At 38.9% G+C, this 19,895-nt stretch overlaps 1 protein-coding gene across 22 annotated transcripts in view; it reads left to right on the top strand.

Annotated features, from left to right (window-relative positions):
* Positions 1-7,058: 7,058 nt before the first annotated feature.
* MBNL1 (muscleblind like splicing regulator 1) overlaps positions 7,059-19,895 on the top strand; it is a 197,549-nt gene continuing 184,712 nt past the window's right edge. For 4 of the 22 annotated variants that reach the window (XM_077826822.1, XM_077826825.1, XM_077826819.1 and 1 more), the window contains exon 1: positions 7,153-7,599. The gene's annotated coding sequence lies outside the window, so the exon portion shown is untranslated. Of the gene's footprint in view, positions 7,600-15,085; positions 15,641-19,895 lie in introns of those variants that run through there. The other 18 variants (XM_077826824.1, XM_077826826.1, XM_077826820.1 and 15 more) reach the window with 11 other exon arrangements.

The following is a 19,895-nucleotide window of genomic DNA, read 5'->3' as shown; positions in this document are numbered from 1 at the left end:
CAATGACAAAAAAATCTTAGATACCTGGAGTTTATTGAGTTGCTTGCAAAGGGAGTATGGGCAGCTGATGTATGTCAGCGTCTCAGCATGCTGCTCTTATCTCAAAGGACAGCTCCAAAGATGACATGTTCATGTCTAATCTTTTACCTTACAGTCACTGAAAGATAAATAGGCCACCAAGTTTGAGATTTCCTCCCCCACGTCCTGCTCACTACTGTCTGGTTCAGTACACTCAATCTTTCCCCTGTGATTAAGATACTACATATTGCCTTGATAAGTAAGGTATGCCAGCACAGAGGTTCAAAGCCACTCCTCACACAGGTATTCCCATGGTTTTCAAGGGGCATGCACTAACGTAACTCACTGTGTGCATCATTTTTCAGCATGGATTTTGTCTACAAATAGGGCTGTGTTAATAACTTATTTTTCAATTCAGTGGCCGAATTGAAAAAATCCAATTTGGTCAACCAAAAACAATTTCCCCTCTCCTTTTTTGCAAACTGATAAAGTAAACAATATTTTGTTTCAGTTTGAACAAAATGTTTTGTTTAACCCAAAACAAAAGACAGTTTTATATTTAACCTTTTAAAAAAATAAGACTGCAGTAGAATACAAAACCAGAAAGGAGTTACAAATTGAAGAAAGTCACAACATATTTTTCATTCTGGATTGTTTTTGTTTGTTTGGGTTTTTTTGACCAAAACAATTTTAATTCAACCCAAATTCATGAATTGTTTCGGTCAATCCAAATCCATGTTTTTGTCGGGGGAAAAAGTTTTGTGCAAATTTTTTTCACCCAGCTCTGATTACAAACAGTGTAAAACTCAAGCAGTGTGCAACCACTGAAGAGTCAGCCCTTCACCCAGACCACACCACACGATCCATCGTCTACAGCCAAGCTTTACGATACAATCGCATTTGCTCCAACCCCTCAGACAGAGACAAACACCTAAAAGATCTCTGTCAAGCATTCTTACAACTACAATACCCACCTGCTGAAGTGAAGAAACAGACTGACAAAGCCAGAAGAGTACCCAGAAGTCACCTACTACAGGACAGGCCAAACAAAGAAAATAACAGAGCGCCACTAGCCATCACCTTCAGCCCCCAACTAAAACCTCTCCAACACATCATCAAGCACATCAACCTATCCTGAAGGACGACCAATCACTCTCACAAATCTTGGGAGACAGGCCAGTCCTCGCTTACAGACAGCCCCCCAACCTGAAGCAAATACTCACCAGCAACAACACACCACACAACAGAACCACTAACCCAGGAACCTATCCTTGCAACAAAGCCCGTTGCCAACTGTGTCCACATATCTATTCAGGGGACACCATCATAGGGCCTAATCACATCAGCTACACTATCAGAGGCTCATTCACCTGCACATCTACCAATGTGATATATGCCATCTTGTGCCAGCAATGCCCCTCTGCCATGTACATTGGTCAAACTGGACAGTCTCTATGTAAAAGAATAAATGGACACAAATCAGATGTCAAGAATTATAACATTCAAAAACCAGTTGGATAACACTTCAATCTCTCTGGTCACTCGATTACAGACCTAAAAATTGCAATTCTTCAACAAAAAAACTTCAAAAACAGACTCCAATGAGAGACTGCTGAATTGGAATTAATTTGCAAACTGGACACCATTACATTAGGCTTGAATAAAGACTGGGAGTGGATGTGTCATTACACAAAGTAAAAGTATTTCCCCATGTTTATTCGCCCCCCCCCCCCCCCAACTGTTCCTCAGATGTTCTTGTCAACTGCTGGAAATGGCCCACCTTGATTATCACTACAAAAGGTCCCCCCCCACCAGCTCTCCTGCTGGTAATAGCTCACCTTAAGTGATCACTCTGGTTACAGTGTGTATGGTAACACCCATTGTTTCATGTTTTCTATGTATATAAATCTCCCCACTGTATTTTCCACTGAATGCATCCGATGAAGTGAGCTGTAGCTCACGAAAGCTTATGCTCAAATAAATTTGTTAGTCTCTAAGGTGCCACAAGTACTCCTTTTCCTTTTGCGAATACAGATGTCAAAGTCAGATTCAGGACTCACATAATTTGTCAAACACTCTGTTTATTAGCAAAGCACTTTGCTAATGCACCCAGATGTGAGCCCCTCTCTGAGGCTCAAGATAACTTATTTATACAGCTAAGCCAAAGCCAATTTAACATAAGAGACAAAAGAAAGCAGAAACTGACAAATACACATATATATCTTATTTGCATACTAACGTTTACCAATCTCCTAGCTCAGTACGAGCTCTAAGTTAATTAGTTTGAGGACCCATTGTCTCACACTCCTTAATGTTTCTCTTCCTGACAACTATATTTCAACAAACCCTTCAAGTAGCATTTCTTTAATGAATTATAATTTCAATATATTTCATTCTACTTTCACACAGACTAACACGGCTGCTACTCTGAAACCTTCCAAGTTTCTGTACTATAGGGCAGATCCTCAGCTTGTAAAAATTGGCCTAATTACACCAGCTATGGATCTGGCTAAATAATTCTGAATATTGCTATCTTTCATTAACTCCTTGTATACCAAGCCTCTTAGAATACCCAGAGATTATTCTCTCTGAATCTGATCCAGACCCTACTGAAGACCTCATTGACATCAGCAAGCTTTGGATCAGGCCCTTAAAAGGAAATTCAATATACCTAGTGGGTAGGTACAGAGGGTCACATTTTCTGCTGATATAACTCCATTGAAGTCAGTGGGGTTATGCTCGCAAAAAAATTGGCCAAGAACATCTGTTCACAAGAGCACAGTGACAGAAATAGGAAGCATGGCCAAAGATACTTTAACAGTTAAATTATTCAAGCTTTTAGTTATATAAATATAAAAAGATGCAGGGTATATAGTATTTCTCATGCAAGTCAACACCCTTTTCTCATTCAAATACATCCTAACAATCCCCTTTTGAAAAGCACATGAATAATAAAGTTTAAATAATAATAATAATTTAAAATAAAACCAAAACCAAACCCATCTGCCCCTCCTCCCCCATCTACAGTATTTCCTCTTAGAACTTTCCATTGTGTTCTGTCTTTTAGACTGTAAGCTTTTGGGATAGCCTTTATCTTTGTGCTTTGTACCGTTTGTGCTTTTAGCCCATTCACAAAATCAATAATAATAAGGGATCTCAAAGTGTTTCACTTCAATAATTATGTCTCACAACTTAAATAGGAAATATTTAACATCATCCATTGTAAACACCAGTAAACGGAGGCAGAGAGAAGTTTTTTGACTTGCCCGAAGACACAACGTGTGGCAGAGGAAGGAGCAAAAGCCAGGGCTGCTGACTCAGATCCAAGCTCTGACCATTAAACCATATTCAACAGTGAAATAGAAAAGTTGTGTAATACTAGATGCCAACAATCTAATACTTTGAACCTTCCACCTTCTACAGAAGCCATTGTCTTGGACACCTAATTTTGTGAATTTACAGTTAAACCCCTCTACCTGTGAAATAAGAGCAAATGTTTATTATAAATGCATTGTGTGAAGAAGCCTATTTATTTCTACTGTATATACGACGTATAATTTCTTGATAACAGATATTTGAAGTAAGGCATTCCTAGCACTCAAAATATTCGGTGAAAGCTTCAAACCACCTGCAAGGGTTAAAATAAAGCTTATTTTCTTCAAGTAAATGGGACTTCATGGAGTTCTGCTAGAGGCAATTTGTCCCCGATTTCTCTTCTCCTGTACTCCTTTGGACTCTCTCTTTTTGGAAACTTTCTCTTAGATATCCCCAAATACCCACCTAGGCTGTTTCCATAGCATGGTGGGGATTTGCACAAATAATTAATAACAACATGGCTATGCTTCCTGACCCTTTCCTCATATGCAGCCCCCGCCAAGACACTGCTTCTGTGAGCTCCAGAGGAAGAAGGAAATAGTGCAACAGAAGTGGCATGTATAGCCCATGTTTTTGGCCCTCTGCCAATAGCTTGGATCTCAGTTATGCTCATTATGAATGACTAAATTTGGTAACTTATATGATGAGTAAATGAGTAACTCTGTGGAAGTTACTAATTGCACCAGTGTAACTGAGGCGAATTTGCCATATCCACAGTGAAGAAGTCCTGTAGGCTTTTCTTATCCTTTTCAGTTACTGGAATGTTTTATGCAATGCTACATCAGTCTGGAACCCTGTAAATACTCTTTGCTGTAGCCAGCACTGCAGAGGCCTGTGGCTAAATACCTGGATGAACTGACTTATAATCACAGAGACTGCAGTTAGTGATCCCTTGTAGCAACATGACTCTTTATTGCAACTTAACCCAATTATTTAAAAAAAGAACAGATTTCAATCAACACATTCTGCCAAGAGATCAGGTTTTGGTATGTGGGCACGTCTGCATGGAGGGAAGAATTTGAACTATATTATGGATTTTCATTCCGAATATTCCATTGATTACGGTATCTTATACCCCCAGTGGTTAAGTGGGGAGCTCATGTGCATAAGCCTTCATGTAACAAACCAGCATTCTGACATGGGAGAGCTAGGGAGAGAGACACAGAAATGTGAAGAAAGAACATGTCCTTACACTGCTACTAAAAAAATAAAAATAAAGCACCTTTGTGAACTGGGATGCTTGAAGGAGGACAGCTAGGCATCTATTTCCTTCTCTTCCATCTCTATCATAGCCTTGCCTCCGTTTCTAGTTTATCACTTAGGTATTTACACTCTGCTCACCTCCATGGTATCTGTGGAGGGGGTGAAGGAACGTTAGCCTGGTGGTCCCATTTGCCTGACGCAGGTGTTGGCTCTGTTTTGTAGTTATGTTCTGAGTGCACAGCCCCTTATATTCAGCCATAGAGACTAAGTATGTGCAAGGTCTTCCAGACATTGTCTTCAAGAGCCTGTAGGCAGAGGCTATGGTTTGGCAGCCACATAATTGTTATGTAGTTGCCTATGATGATGATTGATGTATTTGTATGATAGAAATTAAGGAGTCCCAGCCAAAGGCTCCATTGTGCGAGGCACTGTACAAACCTTTAATTAGAGACAGTCCCATCATGAGCACAGTGTAATTAGGGAAGACTAACAAAGTGAGTGAGTTTTATTATCCCCATTTTACGGGACAATGACGAACAGAGAGATTTGACCTGCCCAAGGTCACATTGGAAGTTTGTGGCTGTCATAAATATAAAGGGAAGGGTAAACTCCTTTAAAATCCCTCCTGGCCAGAGGAAAAATCCTCTCACCTGTAAAGGGTTAAAAAGCTAAAGGTAACCTCGCTGGCACCTGACCAAAATGACCAATGAGGAGACAAGATACTTTCAAAAGCTAGGAGGAGGGAGAAAAAAAAAGGGTCTGTGTCTGTCTGTGTGATGCTTTTGCCGGAGACAGAACAGGAATGGAGTCTTAGAACTTAGTAAGTAATCTAGCTAGGTATGTGTTAGATTATGATTTCTTTAAATGGCTGAGAAAATAGCTGTGCTGAACAGAATGAATATTCCTGTCTGTGTGTCTTTTTTGTAACGTAAGGTTTTGCCTAGAGGGATTCTCTATGTTTGAATCTAATTACCCCTGATTTTACAGAAGTGATTTCTTTTTACTTCTATTAAAAGTCTTCTTGTAAGAAAACTGAATGCTTTTTCATTGTTCTAAGATCCAAGGGTTTGGGTCTGTGCTCACCTATGCAAATTGGTGAGGATTTTTACCAAACCTTCCCCAGGAAGTGGGGTGCAAGGGTTGGGAGGATTTTGGGGGGAAAGACGTTTCCAAACTACATTTTTTCAGGAACCCAGATAAAGTTTGGTGGTGGCAGTGGAAGTCCAAGGGTAAAATAGTTTGTACCTTGGGGAAGTTTTAACCTAAGTTGGTAAAAGTAAGCTTAGGAGGTTTTCATGCAGGTCCCCACATCTGTACCCTAGAGTTCAGAGTGGGGAAGGAATCTTGACAGTGGCAGGGGCAGAAATTAAGCCAGATGCCTCAGTCTCAGTCCAGCACCTTAACCACAAGACCATCCTTCTGTGTTTGTGGGAAGTGTTTTCTACCTCAGGTTATGTGTAGTGCTGAGCATCTTCAGAGCTATGCTAGGATGCAGAGATCCAGCCACCACTACACTCTACTGCAGAATGCAACAGAATCAGAATTTGGCAACTGTGTTGCCATCTGCAAATCAATCACCCTCACTTTCACCTTACCCTGCAAGGCCATAAATCCCTCCTACTAGATGGGAGAATGTTGAGGAAATTTAGCAAGGAGAACCACACAAAATTCCCAATGGAGCGGTCCCTCCTCACAACCCCTCCTTCCAGATTTTTCCACAGGAGGCCAACATCTGGCTTTGTCATTGAGTGATTGTTTATTGTGCTGTGTATTCTTGCTCTGGTACTTAGCATAGCGTCATCATTTTCGGTAACATCCCCTTGAACTTGGCGTTTAATTAAAAAGTCTGTAGTTTTATAAACCTACTTAGTGCCCAAGACATTAGATTGCCTGTACACATTATTTCCCCTTCATACGTAAACAATAAATATTTGCACACGTTTACAAAGAAACAATAGTTTTCACATAGCTCCTTATTTTTTAGACTGAACAGTGGAAGCATTAATTTTGTTAACTCCAGTAATTCATTAGGCTGCTGTCCATCTATTTGTGAAAGTCTTGTAGAATTCCAGAAGTGAATTCATAAGAGTGATGATCAGTTCATTCAGCTCATTTTATAATGTCTAAAATGTGGCTACTATACAAATGTTTGCACTGGAAGTTAGCTGTCGTTTGTGCAGGAAGCCCAAAGACTATAGTAGCTGTAATACAATTAACAAAAGAGGTTTTAATATATCTTGCCTGCAAAAGTCTGTCATACTTAAGACTTTGCACCTGCCCTGTGATGTTGGTGGCTGAAGGAGGGTGAAATGATAGTCTGTAGATAGTAGCAGTTTCAGTTTTGCAAGGCTTTATCGGTTGCTAACAGACAGCTCTTCAAGAGGAAGGAAGTACAAGACCTGAGGACAAAAAACAAACACCCCCCCGCCATTACCACCAAGTTTCCAGGAACACTTGTTGATTTTCTTGCCAGGCAGGGCAAGTCTGTCTTTTAGACCAGATGTCAGTCGTCAGATTAGCAGTTAGGCCAGACACTAAACATTTTTAACTGGTAGATTTTAAAACACAAGACCAAGAGATCGTTCTTTTAATGTGAACTGTACATGTTAAATTACAGTAGCTGCTTCAAATTAGGGATGTGGCTTTAAATACAAAAGTACTTCCTCTAGCATCTCTCTCTATTTTTTTTTTTAATAGCGGGAAGTAATTTTTGGTTCTTTAAAAAATACATATGCAAACCATAGCCTGTTGCCATGGTTACTACTGTATGCTAATGTGAATAGCTTATTTCACGTTCTTAAACCTATAGGGTTGGGGAAGCATAATTATTCTGGTCTTTCACTATTTCCCCTTTAGCTAGGCCACCATCCTTCTACTGCGAAGAAAGAATGTTGTAATTAGCCCAGAGTGCACAGCAGAACAGAGCTCTTCGAGGTGGTGGTAGCTGTGTCACTGTATTATTTAAGCAGCTTTAAGACCTAACTTACACTTGAGGCAAAACAGGTAAGAACTGAGCTCTCCCATGTTTGTTTGATTGTGTAAGCTGGCATTAGAATTATGGAAAACTGTCTACTAAGCTTCAGTAAGTAATTCTGGACTCTTTGTATTGAATGGAACGTTGTCATTTTGCATCTTGGTGATTTATCTTAAATGAGTGAAGATTTTAATAATAATTTATTATAGACAAGAAATTGGCACTATCTATTTGGAAAGGAAACTTTTTTTGATGTGAAAACTATAACTAACTAAAAAATTATATTCATTTTTATATCAGTACTGAAAAATTTTACTTGTGGATAATCTGTTTAAATTATACTTTCCAAACACTATTTGCAAATGAAGTCCTGCTCTTGCCATTGCATTCCTGTGGGCAGATCCGGGCACCCATGTGGAGTCCATTTGGGGTTCTGGACAGGCAAAGGGGCCACCTGCATAATCTGATTGAAGGATCTCGGCTTAAAACAAACAAGCAAAAAACCATTTTGGTGGCTTTTTCACTGAGCATTATTTTTGTCTCCCTTGTCTTTTACTTCTCTGGAAGTCTCCAAGCAAGTATTCTGATGTGTTTAAACCGATGAGCTGACTGTTTCACAATAGTTTCCACTTTTACTACTTAGTAGTAGTATTTGGAGTATAGTTTTATATTTAAGATGAGAACATAGCTGCCTTGAGGTATTAAGATAGGGTTATTTTATTCCTCCTTTTCATAATGGGGCTACATCCTGTTGACCCCAATGATTAAGTGGCAGGAATAGGGTAAGCAGGAGTTGGTATGAGATGTAGATACTGTTCCAAGTACATTTGTAAAATCTAATATAAATTAAAAAGACATTAATCCCTTGGCACCTGAGCTCCTAATTTCCTGGTATGAAATATTTCACTGCCAATGAATGTCCCACCAGTATTTGGTGACTAAATACTGTGTTGGAATGAAGCCAGAGTCCACCTGGGCTGAACTCTTGCACTTCTCATGACGGGAAGTCAAACTAAATGGAAGTGGACCCCCCATTTCTGACAGCTGAATTCCAGTGCTAATTAAAGGGTAATAAAGAAACCACCTTCACAGAGAACACAAGGGACATAGTGTATAGCATAATTATGCACTATAATATTGATAGGGTGCACTTTGCTCATTTATATGTTGTAGACTAGTGGACATTTGTCTAAATATGTTACTACTTTAAAAAATTAATTACTCTTTGCTGCCAGTTACTTGCAGAGGCAGTTTGTCATTAGATATCTAAGAACCTGCTTTGTGGGTGCTGGTCAGACATCACTGAAAATCAGATCTTAATTGTCAGAGTTAACTCTTAAAGCTGAATATGTTTGTAAAAGAGATTAATCAGTGTAGACACCTGAGCACACAAGTCATCTAAGAGAAACATGGGCAATGAAGTATTTAAATTGTAAACTCTTTGGAGTAGGAACCTTGTCTGCCTCTTTCTAAAGCTCCTAGTATTCATGTGTTCCTATACCAGTTCGTAATAAAAGTGTGCAGGACTGTACTGAAGTAGATTCAGAGACAGGAGTGGAAGAAGGACACAAAGGAGGTGGTTAGTCATCATGGGGCATTAAAGGGGAGTGAGCGAAAAGACACATGAGTAAAGAGGTAAGCTGGAGCAGAATATTTGCCAACTTTGGAGATGTTGGTAATAAGATAAATAGCTGGATATACCCATCTTAGTTACATCTAACCACTAGATCTTTCTTGATTTATATTAATATGTAGATGAAACTACAAATGAGAGTCAAATGTTCTACCCAGATTTCATATTGTAAAAATGGGAGCAATCAGTTTACCTTAAAATAAAGCATCCAAAAGGTGAGAAAACTGCCTTAGTTTCTAGACAAAGGGTAATTATGGTATAAAACAAATAAAAAATAATGCACAGATCTAAATTAAGCTTCTTGAAGACACAGGTATAAACTGGTGTTGTAACTTAGTTGGAAAATAAATAGTCAGGAAGCATGCAGTCAGCAAGGTTTTTTCCTCAAGTGATTACATATCAGCTTTTATAATAAGGATGTCAAATAAACAGAAAAGAACAGAAAACTCCCCAACTAAGCTTTCTAGGACCCTTGGTGTAGTGCCTGACCTTCCTGAAAGCATTCTGCTTCCAAGCAGCTGCTCTGATAGACCATCACCAGAGCACCTGTGAAAGGGAATTAAACTGAGGTTAACCCCTTGTTCACCAAGGATGTGGTTATGCCCCTGCAACCTGTCACAAGGAGTAAACTAGAACACGTCAAAAATCTAAAGGAAAGAAGCAAAGATGAATTATCAGTATTAGTGACAGGACCTTTAAAAGAAGGTAAAGTCTTAAGAGAGCAGAAGGAGATAGGATTGGTTGAACAGATTGTGTTATTGGTCTGCGAGAATCAATACAGCAGAATTCCTGATCAAAATTGAAGAGAGTGAGCTAACAAGGAATATATGGGAAAATAGGGAGACAACCTAATGAGTACTGCTGAGAAAAAAACAGTACCACCAAGTCCTGCTAATTTAATCAGAGAAAGTAGCAAACCTCTTTGGCTTGTGCAAAGAAACTGAATGGAAGTACCGAGAGGAAGTTGTTTTACGCAATGATTTAAAAATTTCAAAAAGTCACCAAGGGTTAAGATATGCAAATAAATCAAAAATCTATTAAACAACTGCTGAGTTACCACGAGAGGAACTATTCTTTTCCATTTATAAGGTTGTATGAAAATATGCTCAGGTCAGTTGGATCTGAGTTATAACCAGCACTGATCAGAATGAGGAAAGGAAACACCGATGTTCAAAGGAAAAGGCAAGGTTGAGACGGGCAAGTCCTAGGTGACCTACAAGTCAGAGGAGCCGGCTTCTCCAGCTCATTTGGTGGAAAACTTTTCTAAAGATGAAGCAAGTCATCAACAGCAGTAGAAAGGGGTAAATCAAAATGACATTGCTGTGGGCTTTCAAAGTTTGAGACCTAATGTGCTGACTATGCCCTACGGGTACTTTGTTCTAATCTCTATTTTTCTTATGACTTATCCATGGATAGTCCATGGGAGACACCTCTGGATCCACTTCTTTTTTCCTCAAGCGAAACAATAGCAATATTAATACTTCTTGTTAAGACCAAAAAAATTGGTCACAGGAGCTGCAGTCTGAAGAAAAGGGATAGAGATGAAAATAAATGTATGGCCTGAAAATGGGAGATTGTTCTTTGAAAGGAATTCATCAGGGCACCACTACATGATCCACAAGTGGTAATGGTATCCAGCTGAGTGTGTTGCTGTGGTAACCAATCACTTCAAGTTAACAGAATCTAGTAAGGGGGTTAAAATTCAGAATAGTAGGAATAGAGGAATGATAAAAATGCAGAATAAAAATCATCAAACATCATCCGATACAGGTGACAAAGTCATTCAGAAAGCTACTCATCAAATTCTTCCAAATAAAAGGAGGATAGGATGGCTGGTACAATAAAGGGCACTGAAAGGCCCTCAAAAATGCAGGGGAAAATGTGGAAACGTACCCACTACATGTTATAATAGCTGAATTAGTCTAAAATAATGACCTGAACCTTCAGCTAGAAGTAAGGACCAGGCCAACCTTACCTAAAATGATATTACGGACTGTTAATGACTTAAACCAGCAAAACTAGGAACATCTGCATTAAAGCAGCCACTTTGTGAGGGGTTTCTGCCTAAAGCAGATATTGCTGCAGTCTCAGAATATTACAGGTTCTGATGTGAGATTTAGTCATTTTTGAGGTTTGTAATGTACATGCATCATTGACAGAGTTTCTTTTGTTCTATTTTCCTTTATTTTAAAGAAACAAAGTTTAAGACATCAAATTCTCATCCTCTTCCAAGATGTTGCCATAACCATACATAATAAGTCTACTTATAAAGTATCTCCTCTCCCTCACTCATGCACTTGGATTTCTACAAAGACCGTGCTATTACAATAATGCACTACACATGTCTTTGAGTGTATACACACTTATTCTTTTACATATATTTGATAAATGACTAGATTACCTTCTCCAAAAATGGAAATTAATAGACAAATTAAATAGTATTAAGTAATTTAAAAACAATAATCATATAATTAAAGCCTTTACATTTTAAATATGCAAGGCATTATAAAATATACAAATTATGACCCTTCATAAAGCACTTAACACACTTTATGTGCATGTGCTTAAGTGCTTTACTGAATCAGTGATTACATAAGTTTATGCATTTAAACCATTATGGGATATTTTTGTTCTGTTTTTACAAAAAAACACCCCTGAAAATCCACTAAAAATCCCCACTACGTAGGGCCTGATTCTGCTCATTGACAGTTTTGCCATAGACTTCATTAGAAGCAAGATCAGGCCTAAAGCGGACCGCTAATATGGCCCTGCTGATTTTTAAATCCCTGAATAATAAGGAACCTACCAATATTAAAGACCTCTGCACTCTGACTCCACCTTTTGTCTTTGACTAATTGGCCTATCATTTAGTTGAGTGACAAAGACTGTAGAAATACAGAAAATGTTACTGGGAATGGAGTAGGATGCATGTCCTAAAAAAGCAGTGCAGATCAAGGAAAAGGGTAAAACTGCATAAGATTCCTACCTATGTGTTTGAGTCTTAAATACCATTGTGATGGGCAGAGTAAATGGATAGCTAGATGGGTAGAGTGTGAATCACCTGAATAACTTCAAAAAGAAAAGGAGTACTTGTGGCACCTTAGAGACTAACCAATTTATAGCTCACGAAAGCTTATGCTCAAATAAATTGGTTATGAAGTGAGCTGTAGCTCACGAAAGCTTATGCTCAAATAAATTGGTTAGTCTCTAAGGTGCCACAAGTACTCCTTTTCTTTTTGCGAATACAGACTAACACGGCTGCTACTCTGAAACCTGAATAACTTCAGCTGGTTTCCCTCTTTCAAAAAATAAGTAAATGCCAAAAAATCTGGAGTGGAAATTTTGACATGAAGTAGCTTTAAGTTATGTCATATATCTATAGTTAATTGTGGGTGGTGCCAGAAGAATTCCTGGGTTTGTATTTATCACACCATCCCTCTGCCCATCAATAAATACTTATTTACATATCCATACAGTCCAGTTTTCAGAGTTAAACACCCATTTCCGTATGTGGACATTCAAACTGGCAATGAAGTTTCCATATGTCTTTGAATACATGCTTCAGAATGAGCCACCATGATCCAATTACACATAATATAGGGGAGAGGCTCAGAAATCATGCCTTGTTTTGAAGAATCATGATGAACTTATGCAATGGCCCCTATATACTATGATGGTGGGTGACTTAAAAATGCATGCAATAATAAAAATAGCTTCCTAAGGCCTGATCTACACCTAAAACTTAGCTTGACTTGGTTACAGTACTCGGGTGTGAATTGAGTGAGAGACGTAGTTAAGCTGATCTAAGCCCTGGTACAGATATAGAAAGGCAATGGAATAATTCTACGAAGCTACCGCCTCTTGAGGGGGTAGATTTACTACAGCAATGGGGAAAAAACCTTCCGTTGCTATAGCATGTCTATAATACAACACTACAGTAGCATAGTGTAGACATACTTTGTGTTGATGTGAGCATCCAAGTGTGGAGCTGGGTGTCCTAAAATAGACATTCATGTTTGAAAACTGACTCCACGGTCAGTCACTCACACATTTTTATATTGCATATACAATACCGTATGTGTGATACTGCACAAGCCACGTACACTAAACTCTCTGGGTGAAATGCTACCCCCACTGAAGTCAAAACTCCGATTGACTTCCAGGGTTGCACCCTTATTGTGTGTTGGTAAAATATGACGGTACACAGCTTTGTGAATTAGAATGCTGTCATTGTATTTTAAAGCACTTGGGGCTAGACAGTGTCTGACTTTGTGCAAGTACATAGAGTTTGGAAAGGTTCAAAAGGAGACTGATGCCATGGTGAGGTTTAAGTTAATTTGTTTAGCCCCATAGCCCAGATTCCAGTTTGGATGCCTTAGGTGTTGGAGTAATCCTTGGGGTATTTAGTCAATAGCTGTGGCAGGGCTTATCTGCTTCTTCCATGGTTAGTGACGAAAACTGAAGTTGTAGCTTTTTTGGTAATAAATTGATTCTCTGGTGGCACAGGCAAACTAATTCTGCAATAACTAAGACCCTGATCTATTCAGGCAAATCCTTGTGCAAATGTGGAGATCTGATTAAATCAACTGGGCTCTGCATAGGAGCAGGGACCAGCCACATAGATTGTTGTGTCAGGGCCTTGCTCTCTTTGCTAGCAATGGTCAAACGGCAATATTCATCAAATGAATAATTTTTTGAAATTCAGGAAATGTTTCAAATACGAAATTAGAGAGTAATTGCTTTCACTATTCATTTTACTTACTCTTTACTCATGCATGGGGTAGTGGCACCATTGCGCTATTTCCTGAAACCTAGGGGCAGTGGATTGACACTTGTAGGTAGTGTTACTCTACAATATCATACAAGATCACCGTAAAGATTATTTTTCCTTTGCTAATGTGTTGTTCCCTACTCCAAAATTACCTGAACTTGCTCTCTTCAGGAGCAATGGAAACACCTAGCTAAGATCCAGTGGCCCAGAAATAGAAGCATACACAGGGCTCTTTCTTCACACTGAGGAAGGATCAGAAGAACTCTTAGTAGAAAAACAAAAATTCACCTTGACTCTAGTTCTGGTGTGGGGTGACTGTTTTTCCTGTTTCACTGAATGTGGAAAGAAATGTGTGTGTTATCTCATTAGAATTACATTGTTGAGTTTTCAGGGGGAAAAAATTGTAACAGCAACATAGACCAACATAAAAGGGATTTTAAAAACATTATAAGTACAAGCTGAATTAAAAATTCCAGGCCAAATCAAAGTTTATAATGACTGGTCATTTTAGGGAGGAATTGGGCTTTAAGCTGGAAGTTTTTTGTAATTTTCTTCCAGAATTATGAAAAGGGTTGGATCATGGAACACACTATGACTTAGAAAGTGTGTGTAGTGGAATATAATAGGGCTAAGGGTGTGATTATTTAAACAAACAGAAGATCTTTTGAGCTCTGGAAAAATACAGTAAATACTCCTGAGACCTAGGAAAAAAGGATACAAACTACAACAGCTGCCATTTTTAAAGTTTTTGTTGTTGTTACCAGAATCTGTAAGGTTGGGAATATTTTACATTATTTGTTTGTGCAAAAGTGTTGCATACTTGCAGTGGGTACTCATAAATCCATTTCCTGGAAATTTGCAGAGCTGAAGCCAATTAGTTGCAACAGAAAGACAGTCTTTTGCAGACCGTGCCTGTGCTTAACTAAGCACATTGGTCCACTGTACAGTGAATATTAAGCAGCAACACTTTACTAAACCGGGCAAAGTCTGAGAGCTTGGTTATATTCTGCATCTAACCTTCAGTCTAACCTTGCAGCCTGATCCTCCCTGTGTCTTTGAGAACCTTTGTGCAAAGGGATTTACTCATTGTCTGAACAGGCGGTCCTCAGGCACAGTAGCGTGCATGTGTCACATTTTCAATATAGTTCAGGGGTTATAATGTTTTACATATAAGATGGCACATACCAACACTCGCTTTTCGGGGATGATTTTTATCCAGATACCTTTTTATACCACATTTTGGTGAACGTCCTGCCAAGTAAAGCCGCTCTTCAGTGGCCCACGGTTATGTACTTGTGTCAGTCCCTCGGGTTTCACGAAGGCAAAACGCTGCAGCAGCATGAAAGCATTTTTTTTTTTTTTTCCTTCCCCCTTTGCATTCTTAAGGCTCGGCAAGTACGCCCAGCGCTTCCTGGTAGGTTTTGCTGAATGGGGGAGGGGGCAGTGCAGGCAGCAACGGAAACCAGACATTAGAGATAAGAGTCTGCACAGCTCGATGCCACAGTCCTTTCACGGCAGCTGAGTGAGTTGTGGCTATCATAATGCTACTGTGACCAGGGACATTTCCCCCCCCAGTCTTTTGTCATCCTGTAATAATGAATCCCACAATGCCTGGGGCAATCTGTCCACAGCCTGGTTGCCTCTGAAAAAAAAAAAAATGTGAGAGGTAAGTTTCCATTTCCACCGTGTCTCTCTCGCTCTCTCTGTCTCTCTCTCTCTCTCTTTTTGTTGTTGTTAATTACAGTCTTTAATTAATTAATGAATATCTTTTTCGCTGTGCAAAATGTAGCTGGCTGAATGAGGAAGTGAGATTAGGCTTTCACTGACTTTCAGTTGGTCAGGCAGGGGCTGGGTTGCCAGGGTTTATGGTTTCATATCGCACACCATCTAGAGCTAAAAAGAAAGCCGTAGGTCGCAATTGCCGTTCTGCTGAAAGCAGCCGCCTTCCTGTGCGGGTTCTGCACGCTCTGTCAGATCGCAGGGGGCCTTGCAGTCCTCAAAAAAGAAAAAGGCGGGGGAGGAGGAAGAGAGAATAGGAAAAAAGCAAACAAACAGGTGCATATAAAGTGTCATAATCACTTCATGATCTTTGTTTGAAGGGAACAGACGATCGAACAGCAGGGGCTCCTAATCGCTTGCAAAGATTTTTGCAGAGGGAAAAGTCTCATCACTTCTTCTCAGTCTACCGTCTAGCTTGGCTTTCATATGGGCCAAATATGTTCAGGGAAAGGTTAATTCTCTGCCTACTGCACATAAATTACGCATGACATGTTTAGCTCTGTTTCCTTATATGGAGAGTGCTGTATTTCAGTACTGGATGTCTTTTGCCAAGTTCGCAGGGTGGAGGACGCCCTGCATAAGAGGTTCTTTTTATTTATTTATTTATTTATTTATTCTGTTTTGTAGTGCGTCACTCAAACTGTAGGAAAAGTGAGTGCGCACACTGGTGTTTAGCAGCTAAAGTTCGGTTTGCATAGTACCATTCACTGAGTGTGAAACTTAAAAAACTACTTTGATTTTGGTTTTCATTCAAAGAAGGAAATAACGAGTCTTGTTTTCTGTTGGGCTGGAATTTTTTAATATTAGCACTATGCCATAAGGAAATATTTTGATACAGAATTCTGTAACGGTAGTAATGTGGTGCTGATTCAGTTTAATTTTTTATCTCCCAACTAGTTTACTGTCATTTGGGTGTAGAGAAACTAATGGAACCAACTTGTACTTAGAAGCTGCCAAGTCCCATTGAAAATAATGGTTCTTTTAAATTGTAAATTAAACAATTACATGGTTTGGTCTACCAAACCTGAAATGGTAGGAATAGCTGAAAAGTTCAGTAACTGTGTGTAGGTATATAGGTACATGCATACAAGTGCACATTATATCTATACAGCAGCATATTAATATATATAGTGTGCATATGTAAATATAGTGTGTGTATGTATATAAATACATCCACTCCTAAATGTCCTGGTCATATTTAATATATACATGTATGTATGTGTACATATAAAATTATTATAATCCTTTGAAAATTATCAGGTAAAGAAAAAAATTAGATCTATCCAAGTTATTTCTAGAGCATCTGTCAGTGTAATATCTCTTGCCAACATAATGGATAAAGGAAAATCAGTTGACATAATTTATGAGGACTTTCAGAAAAAAATCTTCGACACATCTCAAGGGGCTGCTAAGGAAATTAAGCAGTCATACGGTGGGAGGAAAAGTACTGTTGCAGATTTGAAACTAGCTTAGAGGTGGAAAAAGAAATTGAAATAAATGGTCAGTTTTCAACATGGCAAAAGATAAAAACCATTGCTTGTTTCAAGGTTACATACTAGGGCAGGGGTCGGCAACCTTTCAGAAGTGGTGTGCCGAGTCTTCATTTATTCACTCTAATTTAAGTTTTCGCATGCCAGTAATACATTTTAACATTTTTAGAAGGTCTCTTTCTATAAGTCTTTAATATATAACTAAAGTATTGTTGTATATATAGTAAATAAGGTTTTTAAAATTTTAAGAAGCTGCATTTAAAATTAAATTAACATGCAGAGCCCCCCAGACCGGTAGCCAGGACCCAGGCAGCGTGAGTGCCACTGAAAATCAGCTCGTGTGCCACCTTTGGCACATATGCCATAGGTTGCCTACCCCTGTACTAGGGCTATGGTAGTTTATATATTATTAGTGGCCTGGAAAAGGCAGTGAACCATAAAGATACAAAGTCTGTAGATGACACAATTTAGGAAAGACTAGAGAAGACTGTGAAGAACTTCAGAGGGATTTAATAAATCTAGGTGAATGGAATGCACATTGGCAGATGAAGTTCAGTATTGTTAAATATACATTGGAAGGAATAATTTGAACCATTCACACACTTTGTGAGGTTCTAGATTAACCACAGCGACTTTGGCTCAAAACCTGAAGGTTACTGGGGACAGCCTTTGGATGAAAATCTGTATTCGGTATACAGAGATTGTTTTTTGACCAACAAAACAAAATATTAGGATGTATAAATAATGGGATAGAAATATTATAATGACATTTTATATTAATCAATGCAGCACCTTCACCAGGAATTGTGCATTTGGTTCTGGCCACTTTACCCCAAAATCATGTAACAGAAGCAGGAGAGGCAAGTGACAGACAAATGATTGGAGGCACGGAGAGACTTCTGTGTGAGGACAGAGTGAAAAGATTCAGTATGTTTACTTTAGATGGAAGATTAATAAGAGAGGACATGATATGAAATAGGGAAGGTAAGTTGCGTTTTCCTTCACGGGGAACATGAGAAGAGATAATCATAGAAATAGAAAAATTGATAAAAGGAAACCCTCTTTTTACACAATAATAATTAACCCATGGAACTTATTACTGCAAGATATGATTGAGGCCAAGAGGTTGGTAGAATTCAGAAAAAAATTGGACACTTCTATGGACGAAGAGGACTTACACAGATACATTTGATAGAAAAAAATCTCCTGATTTTAGAAGGATTAGGAAGAAACTTCACCTATGAGCAGGTTATTGCATAGCTGTCCATTATGGGATTTATTTGCATTTTCTGTCTGGTATTGGCCACGGTCAGAGATAGGGTCCAGAACTGAGCATTCTATTGGTATGAAACTATGACAATTCCCATGTTTTTTGTAGATGACAGTGAAAAGTAAACTGTATAAAGTGAATAACTGTTTCTGCTGCCATTTAAACCAATGGCAGAGCTCCTGATTTCAGTGGAAGTAAGACTGGACTCTGTCACATTTAAAAAAAAATAGTGTCAAGCTACTCCCTTTTAGAGCAAAATATATAAGCACATGCATTATATATGCAATGAGTTGATGGTAAATCTGTGCACTCAAGCTCAGCACACACAAATCCTAAAGTAAATGTTTTTGTGTGATTGTTTTTGTTTATTTTTATGGTAACATCTACCATGGGCTAGGCACGTTGCAGACAGACACACAGATAACAAAGCTTGGTCCCTCCCCCAAGGAGCTTCCAGTCTAAGAACAGAAAGACAAACAAGTAGACCGGTTAGAAGAAAATGGAACAACAATTAAAATTGTGTGCTGTGTAGTTGTAGCCGTGTCAATCCCAAGATATTGGAGAGACAAGGTGGGTAAGGGAATATCTTTTATTGGACCTCACCACCTTGTTTCCTTAACAAATAAAATTACCATTATATGCATTGTAGTCTGTGTGGCAGAAATGGGTCTTCAGGAGCAGATGTGTTCAGGATGATTGTCTTGTACTAAGAAGCAGATCAGTTGGCGGGCAGGGCAGGAGAATTATGTGGGCGTTGGAAGTCCAGGACTAAATCCACTCCTAATCCACAGGTGAGGCATAGGGAAATGCAACAGCTCATGGTAGAAACTGTGCTTTTTGGGAGAAGTTCTATGGTGTGTGTTATAGAGGAGGCAGGACTAGATGATCATAATGGTCCCTTCTGGCCCTTGAATCCATGAAACTCTATGGTTGCTAAAACAGCCTCGAGGCTGGAATAGAGGCCCTGGTCCCTGTACACCTTCTCTATGGGTGTGAAATTCTCGATAGAGTCCTAAGTGGAGTATAGGATCATGTCCAAGAGGTGAATATAGCTGAACTACTAAGTAATAGTGGCCATAATATAATTAAATTTAACATCTCTGAAGGGTAAAATACAAAAGAACCCCATCACAGTAGCATTTAACTTAAAAAAAGTGAACTACACAAAAATGAGGAGGCTAGTTAAATGGAAATTAAAAGATACAGAAGTGAAATGCCTGCAAGCTGCATGGAAACTATCTAAAATCACCAGAGAGGCTCAAATTAAATGTATACCTCAAATAAAAAAAACCAGAGGATCAAAAAATGCCACCATGGCTAAATAACAGAGTAAAAGAGGCAGGTAAAGATAAAAAGACATATTTTTAAAATTGGAAGTCAAA

The sequence above is a fragment of the Eretmochelys imbricata genome, chromosome 9 (genome assembly GCF_965152235.1).
Source record: "Eretmochelys imbricata isolate rEreImb1 chromosome 9, rEreImb1.hap1, whole genome shotgun sequence".
Taxonomy (NCBI): domain Eukaryota; kingdom Metazoa; phylum Chordata; order Testudines; family Cheloniidae; genus Eretmochelys; species Eretmochelys imbricata.
The sequence above is the reverse complement of the archived record's forward strand: the minus strand, read 5'-3'. Positions and strand labels throughout refer to the sequence as shown.